At 45.0% G+C, this 15,316-nt stretch overlaps 1 non-coding gene across 1 annotated transcript; it reads left to right on the forward strand.

Moving 5' to 3' along the window:
• Positions 1–6,814: 6,814 nt before the first annotated feature.
• On the forward strand, positions 6,815–9,474 carry LOC109443709 (uncharacterized). The gene is made up of 3 exons (XR_012493950.1): positions 6,815–6,914; positions 8,112–8,165; positions 9,341–9,474. It is a non-coding gene; the product is annotated as an uncharacterized LOC109443709 (transcript).
• The last annotated feature ends 5,842 nt before the right edge of the window (positions 9,475–15,316 follow it).

Here is a 15,316-nt window from a genome sequence, read left to right on the forward strand (position 1 = left end):
CTTCAGGTCCTCTGTCCATTTTTCAATTGGGTTGTTTGTTTTTTTATTGCTGAGTTGCGTGAGTGAAAAAGGAGAAGGGATTAAGTATAAATTGGTTGTTACAAAATAGTCATGGGGACGCAGGGTATAGTACAAAAATGTAGTCAGTAATATTGTGATAACTATGTATGGTGTCTGATGGGTACTAGATTTGTTGGGTGATAAATGGGGGGGTTGGGGTGCAGGGTGAAAAAGGTGAAGGGTTTGAGAAGTACAAACTAGTAGTTACAAAATAGTCATGGGATGTAAAGTAAAGCATAGGGAATATAGTCAATAATATGGTAATAATTATGTATAATGACAGGTGGGTACTAGACTATTCGGTGGATCACTTCTTAAATTATACAAATGTCTAATCACTGTTTACACCTGAAACTAATATAATATTGTTTATTAACTATATTTTCGTTTTTTAAATTTTTTTCTAAAAATAATGCAAGATCTGCCCCAGGCCTCACTCCTAGGCATAAACACAGAGAAAAAGATATACGTAGATAAGCCCAGACTCCTATGTATGTACATGAGTGTGTGCACATGTGTGTGTGTGTGTGTGTGTGTGTGTGTGTATGTGTGTGTGTGTTGGGGAGGGGAGAGGGTGGTACATTTCTCTTCCTAAACACAGGGTTTCTAGGGTAGTAAAATTTGCTGTGTGGACTGGTCTACCAACCTTCCCATGAGAGAGCAGTTTGTTCCCTCAGCAAAGCCACTCCACCTAGGGGTCCCTGCATGTCTCGGCTGGGGCAAGGGAGAGGAGAGGTTCTCTTACAAATAAAGTAACTCTTTTGCCCTGAATCAGAATCCATCCTAGAAGACTTACATAAGGAATAAATTATTAAGAAAATCACGAAACCAGCACTACATACAATTGCTGCTCTAAAAGACAAGGGTGAAGGTGAGTGTGTCCCAAAGTAAAGCCTTCTGGGCCCCAGTATAAGCATCCCCACCCCTCCCGCAGAGCCATTCTCCCACCCCCACATACAGGATACCTGGAACTGGCTCAGCCCCTCCCCATTAAAGCTTCTTTCATTTTGTGCCTTCAAATGGCGCCAATTTCTCATCCACTTTCAAACCTCATAGTTTTCTGATACCAGATCTCCCTGGGGCCCTACCCCCAGCCTTCCCACTGCAGAGCCTGCTCACTTCTATTCCTCTCGTCCCTGCCCAGGTCGGGGAAGAGGGAAGGTCCTTTGCCTCTGGGGAATCTAACCTCCCTCCCTCTGACTTTTGTGACTCCTTCCATTTCTGAAGGGGTCTTCTATCATGTCTACTAATAATTCAGCTCCCATTCTCAAAAAGAAATTCAGGAAAAACAGAATGAGACAGAGATAAAAGTAGAGAATGATAAAACAGTCATGAATAAATGTTAATGTGGGGACTCCAGTCCCCAGTGAACCTAGGAAGAGCATGTGGAGACTTTGGGTACTATTTTTGCAAATTCCCTGTAAGTCTGAAGTTATTTCAAAATAAAAATAAAAGTATTACATAGAGAGTATAAAAATAATAAGAAAATCAGGAGATTTCACATGGGAATCCAGATTTCTAATTTTCTTTGAAGAACTAGAATGTCTGGCAACAAGCAGCTTGAGGGAGGGGCAGCTGACCCAGAGGCACACCCCAGTTTACTCCAGCTCTTCTACTTCCTCCTGGCTCCCTAACTCTGAGGTGAAGGGACGTTTGTCATTTTTCATTGTACCTGCGCTGTTGTCAGCCTTATACTTGGCCTGTCTGGCTCACTTATGTTACATGCCTGACTCCTTTATACATTGAAATTTCCAACCCCTAACCTCGGCCTTTGACTCCAAGTCCCTATCTAGACATTGCCAAGTGAAGTAGCTGGACCACATGGGATTCATGAGAATTGCTTAGACCACAGGCAGGACGAGAACTGGCTCTTTGTTCTTTGAGGACTTGTTTTGTGGCTCTCTGGAGCTCACCACTTCACCTGTGAAGCCAGGAAGAGAAAGTAAGAGTCCTTCGTGTTAAGGTCTGGAAAAAGCTTTCTAAAGTTACACATGACATATCGTTTTCCCTCTGGACCCTACCTGATGTCCACTAAACCTTCCAAAATTAAAATGTCAAAGGGTACTGTGATGGTTCATTTTATGTGTCAGCTTGGCTGCGTCACAGTGCCCAGATATGTGATCAAACATTATTCTGGATGTTTCTGCAAGGGTGCTTCTGTATGAGATTAACATTTAAATCAATGGGCCTCATCCAATTAGTTGAAGGACTGAATAGAATAGAAGATGAACGTCCCTGGAGCAAGAGGGAATTCTGCCAGCTGATGGTCTTTCAACTTAAACTACAGTATCAGCTCTTTCCTGGGTCTTCAGTCTGACCGCCTTCAGGACTGGAACTACAGGTTTTGTACTAGTCAGGCTCCATGATCAAGTGAACAGTTAAATAAAATAAACACACACACACTTGGTTCTCTTTTTCCTAGAGAACCCTGATGAATACAGGTATTGATTAGTTAAGACTAGAGACACTTCGTGTTACAGAAGCCTAATCTGTATTATAAAATGGAATTTAATATTCAAGGACAGAGTTGTGGTTGATAGCAGACTCTGGAACCAGAAAGTCCATGGTGGAAAGCAGCTCTGCCATTTACTGGCTGTGTGATCATGGACCAGTTCCTTAAACGACCTTTGCTTATTTTCTTCATCTGTAAAGTGGGAGTATTAACAGTATCTATCTCATTGGGTAGTTATGGGGATTAAATGAGATTCAAATTTGTAAAGCTCTGAGAATAGTACTTAGCACAAATTACATGCTGTGTGTTTAAGTAGAATTGGAGTTTTTTAAAAAAAAATTCTACTTCATTGTTTTTCTTCCCATTTCCCCACTGGCCAAGGTGAAAGATCAAGGATATTAGGGGAGTCTGGCAAAGCTTGGGCAAGCTCACAAGAGCTTGGCAGAGACCAGCCGTGTGAACCACAGCAGTCTGGGTTAGACGGACACCGCAGACACAACGTATGTCTGTGTCTTGGTGTGTGAGCTGTCTACCCCAAGGAGTCTGTGTCACTTCCCCCCTTTGGAGTCTGCTACCCCTCCTACTACAGGACAGGGTTTAACGCACAGGAGGAGAACAGGGAAAGGACATTCAGTGGGGCTTAGATGAGGTGGTGTCAGTTAGGATCCTGGCAGAAAACAGATGGCACACTCAAAGCGGCTTTTTAAAGAGACTCTTTAATGAAAGAAAATATGTATTTACAAAGGTGCACGTAAGGTCTAGCAATAGCAGGAAGCCATCCCTAAAATTGAAGCAGCACAGAGAAGAAATGGTGTGCCCTGAGACCAGTTAGGAGCTGGAGCTGTGAAACCAAGGCCACCAGATAGAAGCCAGAGTCATGGAGGAACACAGCCACTGCCACACCATGCTGTATTAATTATCTGTGGCTGCATAACAAATTATTCCAAAACCTAACGGCTTCAAATAGCATCATTTCTTATCTCACAGTTGCCGTGGGCCAGGAGTCCAGGTGCAGCTTTGCTGGGTCCTCCACTCAGTCTCTGACAAGCCTGCAGTAAAGCTATCGTCAAGGCTGCAGCCACCTCAGGGCTCAGCTGCAGAGGGTCCACTTCCAAGTTCAATGACATGGTTGCTGGCAGGATTCGGTTCCTCATATACTGCTGGACTGAGGGCCTCCATTCCTCCATGACTGCAGGCTAGGGCTGCTCTCAGTTCCTTGCCACGTGGCCCTCTCCATAGGGCAGCTTACACCACGGCAGCTCACTTTACTGACACAAGCAAACTGAGAAGATTGAGAGAGAGAGAGAGAGAGAGAGAGAGAGAGAGAGAGAATAGGCAAGACAAAAGTCATAGCCTTTTATAACCTAATCTCAGAAGTGACATCCCATCACTTTTGCCATTTTCTTTCCCCCCCCTTCTTCCGCCTCCCCCCACCCCACTCCATCCAGTTCAAGCCGTTGTTTCTCAGTCTAGTTGTGTAGAACACAGCTCCCTGGCCCACACTGGTATTATGAGCCTTGTGTTCTCCCCGGCTAAGGTAGTCGATCACCGGTCATCAGTGGACCGCTCACATCAGCTCTCACCGGCTGTTGGCCACTCACGCTGGCCACCGGCCACTCACAGCAGCCCACAGCAGCTCACACCAAGCTCCAGCTGCTCACGGCAGCCCAGCTCCAGGGCTGGCCCATGTGGGAATTGAACTGGTAACCTCGGTGTTAGGAGCACGGCGCTCCAACCACCTGAGCCACCAGGCTGGCCCTCTTTTGCCATTTTTAATTTGTTAGAAGTGAATCACTAGGTCCAGCCCAAGCTTAGGTGGAGGGAATTACTCAAGGTGTGACTACCAGGAGGTAGGGATCATTGGGAGCCATGTTAGAAGTCTACCTACCACACACACCAAAGCAGGGAGGGAGCAGGAGGAACAAACGCCTTGACCAATCTCTCTTCCCACCCTCTGATCTCCCACCAGTCTCTCCCATTAGCCAAACTCAACCAGAAGCTAGAGGGTAAGGATGCCCAGGTAACACAGCCCACAAAGGTCATCCTTCCAGACCAGGACAGAGATGGTCAGAGAATAGATCTGAGGCAGGGAGGGAGGGGAGTAGTATAGGCAGAGAATGACCAGCACATGAAAAAAGACACAGATGCGCAAACCGACAAATAGTCATCATGGAGGTCAGATAACCTAGAAGGCAAGACATCACAGAGGACAGCCCCTCACCCAGATAATGGGGTGCGTCTCTTTTCTTTAATATACATATCCAATTCTTTCCCAGGCCTTTTAATTTGTAGTAACATTGGACCTGGGCCCTGTTATAAAGTTATGAAAATGTTCTGTAGAACAGGTGTCCCTACCTTCAACCTCACCCCCATTTATGTCAATACCTGCCTCCTTAATTCCTGAGGCCAAGAGAAGAATTGAGAGGAAAAGAAATGAGCAGTGACATTTGGAAAGACCCTGCTCTGTGACAGCTTGAATGTTGATGCCAAAGTTCTCATTTCCTCTTAGAAAAATCTTGTGCAAATATCATAGTTTGCTTCTGTTGGCTTTTTTAATGTGCTCTTGGAGATTGTTTGGGATCTAGGATCAGAATGTACCATGGACACACACACATAGGCACATACACCCTAGGTGACTCATGCAGCTGAAACTTTCTCCTGTCTCTCAGCCCACCCCGTGCAGTTACGGCCCCCACCACCTTCAAGGCTTGCAAGCCCGGACCCTCAGGCAGTCGATTGCCAAGTCCAGTCCCTGTGTTATTGCCATGCATCCCTCTTCTTCACCTACTGGCCACCATTAGATGTTAGATAAATCTCAAATATCAAACTACACAGGAAGCTGATAAGGGAGTCATTACTTTAACCCAGGTCTCGAACTCCATGTCGGGAGCAGATCAGCTGCCTGAACGTGACAGTCATCTTACCTGGAGGTTAAGGATGGGTGAAATGTCCTGAAAGGACTCACTTCTCATACCTGTAATGTCCCACCTCATTTATTTTCTCTTCCTTTATATCCTGAGGAGATTAATGCTCTGAACCAAGCATTCAAATACTCTCATGTCAAACACTCCCCCAAACCCCCTTTTCCACACGAATCTTCATAGCAGCTGTGATGCATAAAAGCCTACAGGACCACCTGGGACCTGGTGAGAATAAACATCCAGCAAATGGAAAATAACAAATAGGTACTCCATTCTTCATCGGTCAGCCTTTCAACTGGCTCCTGTTTTTCCTCAGCACCAGTAGATTTAGCATTTAGCACCAGCCTGAATCAAACCTACCCAGAAAGATGAACCCTCTGCAAAGTTCAAGAATCCCACACATCTCCATAGAAATGTATCATCTACGAAATGCTTTGCCATGTGTTATCTCAATCTCCACCACTATCCTGTACCTAGGAGCTGTAGCTCCTTGATGGCAAATGAAAATCCTCAAGTTTTTCAGTATATGACAGTACACTGTCTTATGTATATAAAAAGCCAGAACTCAAAATGCAGGCCTCTTGAATTCCAGCTCAGAGAAGGAAGAAATCCCAACTCAAAGAGAATTATCTGCTTCTCTGTATTGTTCACACCACGGATCAGCTCCCCACTTGAAGGCAGAACTAAGTTCCAGCTTCAGTGAACTACCATCTTCCTTTAACCAGGAGATCGTCTTGGAAATGTGGGGTCTCATTGGTCAGGCCTGAAGATAGAGGTTGACAGAAGCCCATGTGGGGCTAGGGGAGTTCCTCCTAAGGGGAACAGGGGACATGTGCCTTCAAAGCCATCATCTCAAGAGGAAAACGGAACCATGAACTCAGCACCCAAATGTTCTGAGTGTGGCCTCCCTGGGGAATGGGGCTCACTTGGCCTGGGTAAACCTTCAAGCCCCTATACTGAGTCTTATGGATATCACAGCAAGAGGTGGGTAATGAGGTCTCCTGAGCACCCAACGTCCTCCTGGAGAGATGCCAGGACTAAGAGTCCTACCACGACCTCAACAGACACATTCCAGAATCTCCCCAAACCAAACCTGCTCTGCCTCCGGTGTCTGAGATCCCAGAGATGTGAACCCAGAGGGCGAGCGTGGGTGGGGTGGAGAAGGAGGGAGGAAAGAGATGGCTGGAAGTCAGTAGGCGAAGGACTTCCCAGCCAGGATGCCAGGAATCTCAGCCCCAGCTAGCCCTTGTTGACTTAACAGGTGACAATCTGGGGAAGAAGAGGAGGAGGGCGTGGAAGTCACACCACTCCAAGCTTGATTCTCATTGGCCCTTGGTACCCTTAAAAGGGCCCAGCAGTCCAGGCAGTGCATTTCTGGACCCTCTGAGGATTCTGTGGTTATAGTCACTCCTCATCGTCAATCATGAGATTCATGGCTTTCCTCCTTCTGGCAGCTCTGGCTGGGGCCCTGGTCTGTGCCCGTGAGTATGGCCTTCCCCTTTCACCCACCAGAGCCCTCACAGTCCAGGGAGGCCTTCACTCCTGTCTTCATTCCTCTCTTTCGCTCCCAGTGCTGTCCTGGCTCCTCCTGCCTCTGCCAGTGACTTCTGCCCCCAAATCTCCACACATAACTTCTTAACCCCACTGCTCTGGGAGTCAGGAACCCCTGGCCCTACCTGCCCTCCGGCTCATCTCCTCATCTCCTCCTTTACTCACTAAGATCCAGCCACAGTGGCCTCCTTGTGAGTCCTCTGGACCACCACATATAGCTGGGCAGGTTGTCTCCTGCACAAGGATACAAGGCAGAGGATGGTAAGAGCTGAAATCTAGCCCACATTCCGCTTGCCAAGCAGCACACCCTGCCCATGCTTTTGCTTGGGATGCCTTTTCCAATTGCACAAAAGCACTATTCAGGCAAGGACCACCCTGCCATTCCTCAAACATTGGGCCCTTCCTTCTTGCTCTTCCCTCTACCTGGAATGGTTTTCCTCTCCCCGTCCCTTCCCCTAGCCAACTCTGAACGTCACCTGACCAACACTTTATCATCTGTCAAATCCTAGTTTAGGTATGAATTCCTCAAAGACGCCTTTCTCAAAAAAATTGGATAAATTAGGCCCCGTTTGCCCTCTTGGCACTATGCTGTACTTGCCCTGTGAGTACCATCACACTGGTAACTCGAGTACGTAATAGAATATAAGCCCTGTCAGGGCTTGTCCACTTTCTTCATCTTTGAAGCCCTTTCATTTAGCAGAGAACTTTGCATAAACGTTGTGTTGAAAGAATAAGGGAAATGAGGGGTGAGGCCCAATCCCATAAATCACTCAGGCACGGCCCACTGGCCCCTGCACTGCCCTCCTCCAGCACCATCGACCACGGCCAGCTCCCTGACACATTTCACGGGAACTTCACAGGCCAGAGGCAAGCTGGGAGGAGGGCAATTTTCAGAGGACTATTACACTTCTCTGAGGAGAACCTGCTTCAAAAAACTGCAGGAGTTAAACATCAGAAAGAATGCCCCAGTGGACCTACTGGTGTGGCAGAAGGACATGTTCAGCCAACAGAGAAATGTATCCCCTTGTGTCCACAAACTTTCCTGAGAGCTCAGGATTGGGAATGGGGGGAGGGTGGCTCAGGTGTGGATCAGGTTCAGTCCTCACTGTCATCTCTCTCTGTTGCAGAAGATGCCACCTCTGAGCCCATGGAGGCTACTTCTGCCGAGGTCTCTACAAACCGTGAGTCCTTCTCTTTCCCTCTGGTCCCTGTTCTGGGGGGAGAGGGGAGTCAAACAGCTGGGATGTCAGTGGAGTCTGGGAGAGGAATCCGGGGGAGGGGATTCGGGTCCTGCTCTTGGTGGTAATGGGAAGACTGGGGTGGGACGAGGGTAAGTACAAAATGGGAGAACCCAGGCAGGCAAGGTCAGCGGGAAGAATGGGGCAAAGGCTTATTGTGAATAAAAGGAAGAAGAATGTGAGGTTAAATAAGAAGGGAAATGCCCCACACAGCGCTAATACTTTCTCCCACAAACACTTCTCATAACTCCCAGCTCCTTAGAAAGGTGCCCACTCTTCAGCCTCAGACACCCTAGCCAACCCTCTTTTCCCTCCCTCTCCTTCATGTACCACCACATGCAATAAATTGAACTTCTTTGCATTCCTTACAGCTGTCCCACACATGCCTGGCCCTGAGCTCTTGCGGCCTCACTTCCTGCCCCCAAGGAAGCCCCTTTAGATAGAACATCCTCCTTGCCAAAATCCTACCTTCAAGACCCAGTTTCTCTCTGCTGTGCTCGCTGATCCCCCCATACTCTAGCACCAATCCCTCCCCAACCCTGCCCATGAGACGTGCCTAATCCTGCCCACCTGCCAAGAGGCTCTGTCTTAGTCCATTGCAACTGCTGCAACAAATAACCATAGACTGGCTTAAACAACAGAAATGTATTTCTCACAGTTCTGGAGGCGACAAGTCTGAGTTCAGGGTGCCAGCATGCTCAGGTTCTGGTGAGGACACTCTTCCGAGGTGCAGACTACCAACTTTTCACTGTATCCCCACATGGTGGAAAGCCAGGAAGGGAGCGCTCTCTGGGGTCCCTTCTAACAGGGCACTGATCCCATTTACAAGGGCTCCACCTTATGCCCGAATTACCTCCCAGAAGCCCTACCTCCCAATGCCATCCCACTGGAGGTTAGGATTCAACATATAAATAAGGGGGGGGGCACAAACATTCAGCTCATAACAGGCACGTAGTGTGTAGAAATCCTATCTCCCTGAAGAGGGGGGGTTTATGTCATATCACTTCTGTATCCTGGCACCCAGCACATATTAGCTATCTGAGGCCTTGCCACCCACTCCTAAGGGGAATAAAAAACACTTTGACTTTACTAAAATCAACAAATGGGTGTGTTTGTAGCCGAACTTGAGAGGACAACTACAGCGGAATCTGCTTCGCCTCAGGAGACAGACCCAGCAGGCCAGAGGATTTCGGCGGCAATTCAGTGGATAGCCAGGGTCCTCTCACCAAGGACAGCACTAAATTTCCTGAGTAAGTCTCTGTCTGTATACCAAACAACAACCCAGAGATGTCTCTGGTGGCAAGTCTGCATGACACCTCCACCCACAGAGACCAACCCAGAAGAAGCAGACCTGAACACAAAGGCACAAATGGGGTGCACACAATACCCACACAGAGTTTCTGCAATAGTAGATTTTGCTGCCTGCAGCCACCTTCCTAAGAGAAAGAAGCTGGGCCCCTCAGCAAAACTTCTCCACTTCAGGAATTTACACAGGGATAATGTGGGGTTGGGGTGGGAGATGGGGAAAGTGGGCGTTCACTTTAAATGTTGTTACTTTTCTACTGATATAATTCTTCTGTTCCAAAATTAGAACCTGTGATAAATACAAGTCTCTTGCAAGCACGAAAGGCCATAGAGTAGAAGCAGCACAACAAAGAGTGAATGAAAGAATTCAAGGTGGTCCATTCATGTTTTTGCAATGTGAGGGATATAAATGATAAATGTCTAACTATTACATTGTTTTGTGCACCTGAAACTAATTAAAAAAAAACAAAAACTGAGGGGAAAAAAAGAATTCAAGGTGGAAGACAAATAATTGAAAGTGAGTGCATCCCAAGGCAAAGCCTTGTGTGAACAGAAATACTCCCTACCCATCACCCACAGGCAGAAGGTGGGCAAGAACACGCCACCATCTCCACCCCACACAGGAAACCTGGAACTGCCTCAGCCCCTCCTCATTAAAGTTTCTTTCATTTTTGCCTTCAAATGGTGCCAATTTCATCCACATTCAAACCTCATAGTTGTCTGATACCAGATCCCCTTGGGGCCCTACCCCCAGCCTTCCCACTGCTTCTATTCCTCTCCTCCTTGCCCAGGTCGGGAAGAGGACAGGTCTTTCCGCCTCTGGGGAATCTAATCTCCCTCCCTCTGACTTTTGTGTCAGGACCCAGGGGTATGGTGAGGTTGGAAAGCCCAAGATAGAGTTAAGGAAGATGGAAAGAGTGGATGGTGCTCTCAAGACTCATTTTCATCTCTGCTTTCTTCTAGGTGGAGGTGACTATCGTACAAGGGATGCATAGAAACTTGGGTCCCAACAATTGGCTTTGAGAAGCTGAAAAGAATGGAATCTCTGGACTTAACGCCTTAAACATGTTTGTGGCCCAGATCAATTAAACTGAAAGCATGAAACTTGCCGTGTGCTTATGTTCTGTGGGGTGGGTCCTGGAGAAGAAGGGGAGAAACGTCCTGCCTGGACCCCAGGCCCTGAGCCAGTCACAGTCCGCTTTGAGGACACTGCCTCTAACAAGCCCTTTTTGTTGCACTGGGCCACAGCCATATGTGCTGGGCCTCCTTCTTGTCCAAATGCCACCATAGTACTGGTCTGCCTCCTTATTCTTCACACAGGGCTCCTAGTGACATTTGTGCATTTTCAAAAATTAAATCAACCTCTCTAAAAAGCCAGGATTTACCATCCTGAAAATAGTCAAAGCTTGAGCCATTGCTATGAAAGCCACTTTCTTTTGCCGTTATTAAAAATGCATCCCCCTGCCTTCCTATCATAATTTCTACACTGGGGCAAAGTGAATAGCTAATTAGATCAGATCAGTAAAATAATGAGCCACTGCAGTGATAGCTGGCACTTGACTTGGCTAAAAAGGCCAGTTGAATCCATTATGATCATCCATGTGATCATTCTGCATCCCTTCTTTCCCTCCACCGCGGTCCAGGACCATACTTAGCACAAAGGTGAACAGGGGAGGAACGCTCATGACTGTAAAGGGAGAGAGCCATCACCTCTCCCAAGCCCAGCATGTGGTATGTCTGCTCTCTAACACTGCAGAGGCATTGATTCTGGACTGTTCTTCCTCCTATCTCATCTGATTCCCCCTTTCTACCTGGGGTTGCGGGGCATTCAACCTAGACCCTGTTTTACTCATGAATGAATGAGGAAATACATCTTCCTACTCACTCTTTCCACTATTGCCACACATCGTCCATTTCTGAGGACACTGTCAAGGAAACAATGGTATGCTTTCAGGAACAGGTCCCCTCTGAGCAGTGATTATAATAAACATTGGGTAAACAGGGCACTTCACACACCACATTACGAGTTGAACGGTGTCCTCCAAAAATGATCTGTTGAAGTCCTAACCCCCAGTACCAAACAATGTGACCTTATTTGGAAACTGGGTCATTGCAGATATAGTTATGCTAGAGGTCATGCTAGAGTAGGGTAAACCCCTAATTTAATAATGACTCTTGTCCTTGGAAGAGAGAAATTTGGACACAGAGACACACAGAGGGAAGATGATCTAAAGACACACAAGGGTAGATGGCCATGTGACAACAGAGGCAGGGACTGGAGTGATGCCTCTATAAGACAAGGAATGTCAAGGATTGCCAGCAAACACCAGAAACTAAAGTAGGCAGGGAAAGGTTCTTCCCTACAGGTTTCAGAGGGAGGATGGCCCTGTTTACACGTTGATGTTGAACTTCTAGCCTCCAGAACTGTGAGACAATAATTTTATGTTGTTTTAAGTCATCCAGTATAGGGTATTTTATTAGGGCAGCCCTAGGAAACGAATATACATCCCCATTCCCACGTTCATCCTCTCATCAGACTTCTGGCTTCTCTTATCACTGGAAGTTCACACCCTTTGACCACCATCACCCATTTCCCCCACCTCCCAGGCTCTGGCAAACACCAATCTGTCATCTGTTTCCATGTGTTTGGGTTTTTTTAGATTCCACATATAAGTGCGATCATACAGTGTTTGTGTTTCTCTCTCTGACTTATTTCATTTAGCATAATACCCTCAAGGTCTAGCTATGTTGTTGCAAATGGCAGGATTTCCTTTTTTCTCATGGCTGAATAATATGCCGTTATATTGATATGTAGGTCTCACAGTTTTTACTGCACAAATCTTTTGCCTCCTTGGTTGAATTTATTCCTAAATACTTTATTCTCTTTGATGGTATTGTAAATGGGATTATTTTCTCAATTTCTCTTTCTGATAGTTTATTCCAAAAGAATTTTTAAAAACTGAGTACCCCATTACACGTCTTAAAGCTGGCATCTAGAATTTTTATTCAAGGTTTAAATAATTGCAAAAGATACATATTAACATCTGCCATATACTCTACATGGCTCACTCCCTCTCTTACTTCAGATCGTTGCTGAAATGCCACTTTTTAAGAGAGGCCTTTCCTGGCTAGCCTGTCTAAAATTGCTACTCCCCCACATATTCTCTACTTTATTTTTGTTCTTAGCATTTCTTTTCTTTTTTTTTTTTTTAAGATTTTTTGAAGTCTACATAACATACAAAAAATTGCAACAAATTTAATGTATACATTTTGTTAAGTTTGGAAATATGCATACACCCATGATACCATCACCACAGTCAAGGTAATAAACATATTCAACACCTCCAAAAGATTTTTTTGTATCCCCTTGCTGTGTGTGTGTGTGTGTGTGTGTGTGTGTGTAGAACACTTAGCATCTTAACATGAGATCTATCCTCCTAACAAGTTTTTAAGTTCACAACAATGTATTGTTACCTATAGCCATTATATTGTACAGCAGATCTCTAGAACTTGTAGCTTTTCTCCCTTTCTAAAAATACTATATAATTTACTTATTTACCTGTTTTCTTCACTAGAATGTAAACACCATGGGAGGAGGGATTACTGTTTTTTTCACGGGTGTATTCCCAGTTCCTAAAACAGTGCCTGGAACACAGCAGGCACTCAATAAATACTAGTTGAATATTGAATGAATTCACCACTTCCACCCACCTCTCCATTCTCAACATGTGAAATTAACATCTCCATCCTGTCTATTCTCAGAACATATGTTTTTCATGTTCACTACCTCTTTTCCAGGTAGGTAACTCTTTAGAAGCAAGTCTATATGTCCATCTCAGTATCCCTAATACATGATGGGTAATAGATACTTAACAAATGGTCTGTGTACTGAATGATGGACATTCATGTAGGTACCCTCCACTCAGACCCATACCTGCACACAACACTTCTCCCATCCACCCCCTTGATGGTACCTACCTAGGCTCCCATTATATCTGCCTTCCAGCACCCCAACATATCCCAGATCCTCCCTCAAGGGAGAGAAAACTTCAATCATCCAAACAACAGTGCCTTTGGAGGCATAATGATCATGACAAACCCTGATGAAGGAGAAACAGCTTCCCCAGGTACTGTTTCAGAGGAAACCCCAACCCAGGTGAAATTTCTTTCAATTTGGCAGATGATGGCAGCAGTCCAAAGGACCTAGGGTGAGTAAGAAAAAAGAAGCAGACAGCTCCCCCTTGTGGTATGGGTCTGTCCACTGTAACTTGCTGCTTTTGTTGGAGGCGGGGTGGGGTGGGGAGCAAAGAGTGATCTCTGAGGAACAAACCACTCAAGATACATACAAACACATCTATGTCCAGATGGAAAGCCAAGCACAGATTTCTACCTCCTTTCCCACCTTAAATTTCATGAAATGACAACAAATAATTGTTCGATTAAAAAATAGGCATATTTCTGGTTTTGCCGTTGTTTTCCTGCTTTCTGGGGTTATGGAAGTTTGATGTTCGGATATGGGTGATATTCTAAATAAACCATATACAAATTAAATTAAAGGGTAAAAAACACTCAATAACACAATTCCAAATGTAAGGAGGAGTAAAGATAGCATCTACCAACTTATCTCTGAAACCAACTGAATTGACTTACATCAAGAAAAATATAGCTATATAAATTCCAGTTTGGAAGAAAATAGACAAAGCACTTACAAACCCAGATAACACTTCTTATGAAGAACTTTTGGCAAGTCCAGTGAAACTGGAACCAAATTGAGGGAGGATGCTGACACAGAGTCTCATAATGACAGATCTGGACAGAGCTGGCAAAGCACAACTTCTCTACAGTCCACTGCATGTTCAGAGGAACAAAATCAAGAACGCCTTGTGTGTCACACCGTATGTGTAAAAACTGCTCCTGGAGGAGAGGACTGAACATCTAGAAGAGAAAAACATCATTGAAGACAGTGTTCCTTAAAAATAAAAGAAAATTTGAATCAGGCTTGTGGGATGGGGAAACAGGAAGTTGTGGCTGAATGGGTACAGAGTTTCAGTTTTGCAAGATGAGAAAGTTCTGGCAATTGGTTGTGCAACAATGTGAATGCACTAACACCATACAGAAGGTAAATGTTATAAACTATGAGAATTGTACACTTAGAAATGGTTTAGGTGGTAAATTTTATGTTATGTATATTTTACTGCAATTGAAAACTAAAATTAATAATAAAAACTTGAATTGACAGATTGAGAGGAAAAACTGATTCAAAAAGACCATTGCTGAGAAGTAGATTAATAAAGGTCCTTATCTTCAAAAATAAAGAAAGAATCATTGGAAAAGGGAAAGAGGATTAAGCAATATAAACTTCCAGTTATAAAATAAGTCACAGGGGTGTAATGTAGAGCATAGGGAAAATAGTCAATAATACCATAATAACTGTACGGTGACAGATGGTAACAGATTTCCTATGGTGATCACTTTGTAAGGTATATAAATGTTGAATCACTATGGTGTACACCTGAAAGTAATATAATATTGTGTGTCAACTATAATTAAAAATAAATTTTAACAAACAAGAGAATCATTGGGCATTCAAGCAAAACTATCAGCATACCTACTGAGGAAAAAAAAAAATTCAGGCTGGCTCCAGACTTCAACAGCAAAAGACAGAGAAATCCTTGCAAAGTCCTCTGGGAGAAGAAAAATGAGATCCAAGCATTTTGTACTTACTCAACCTATTTTACCAGGCTAAAGGCAACAGACAAATATTTCCAACATGCAAGAATTCAGGGAGT

This window comes from Rhinolophus sinicus, linkage group LG02 (genome assembly GCF_036562045.2).
Source record: "Rhinolophus sinicus isolate RSC01 linkage group LG02, ASM3656204v1, whole genome shotgun sequence".
NCBI classification, from domain to species: domain Eukaryota; kingdom Metazoa; phylum Chordata; class Mammalia; order Chiroptera; family Rhinolophidae; genus Rhinolophus; species Rhinolophus sinicus.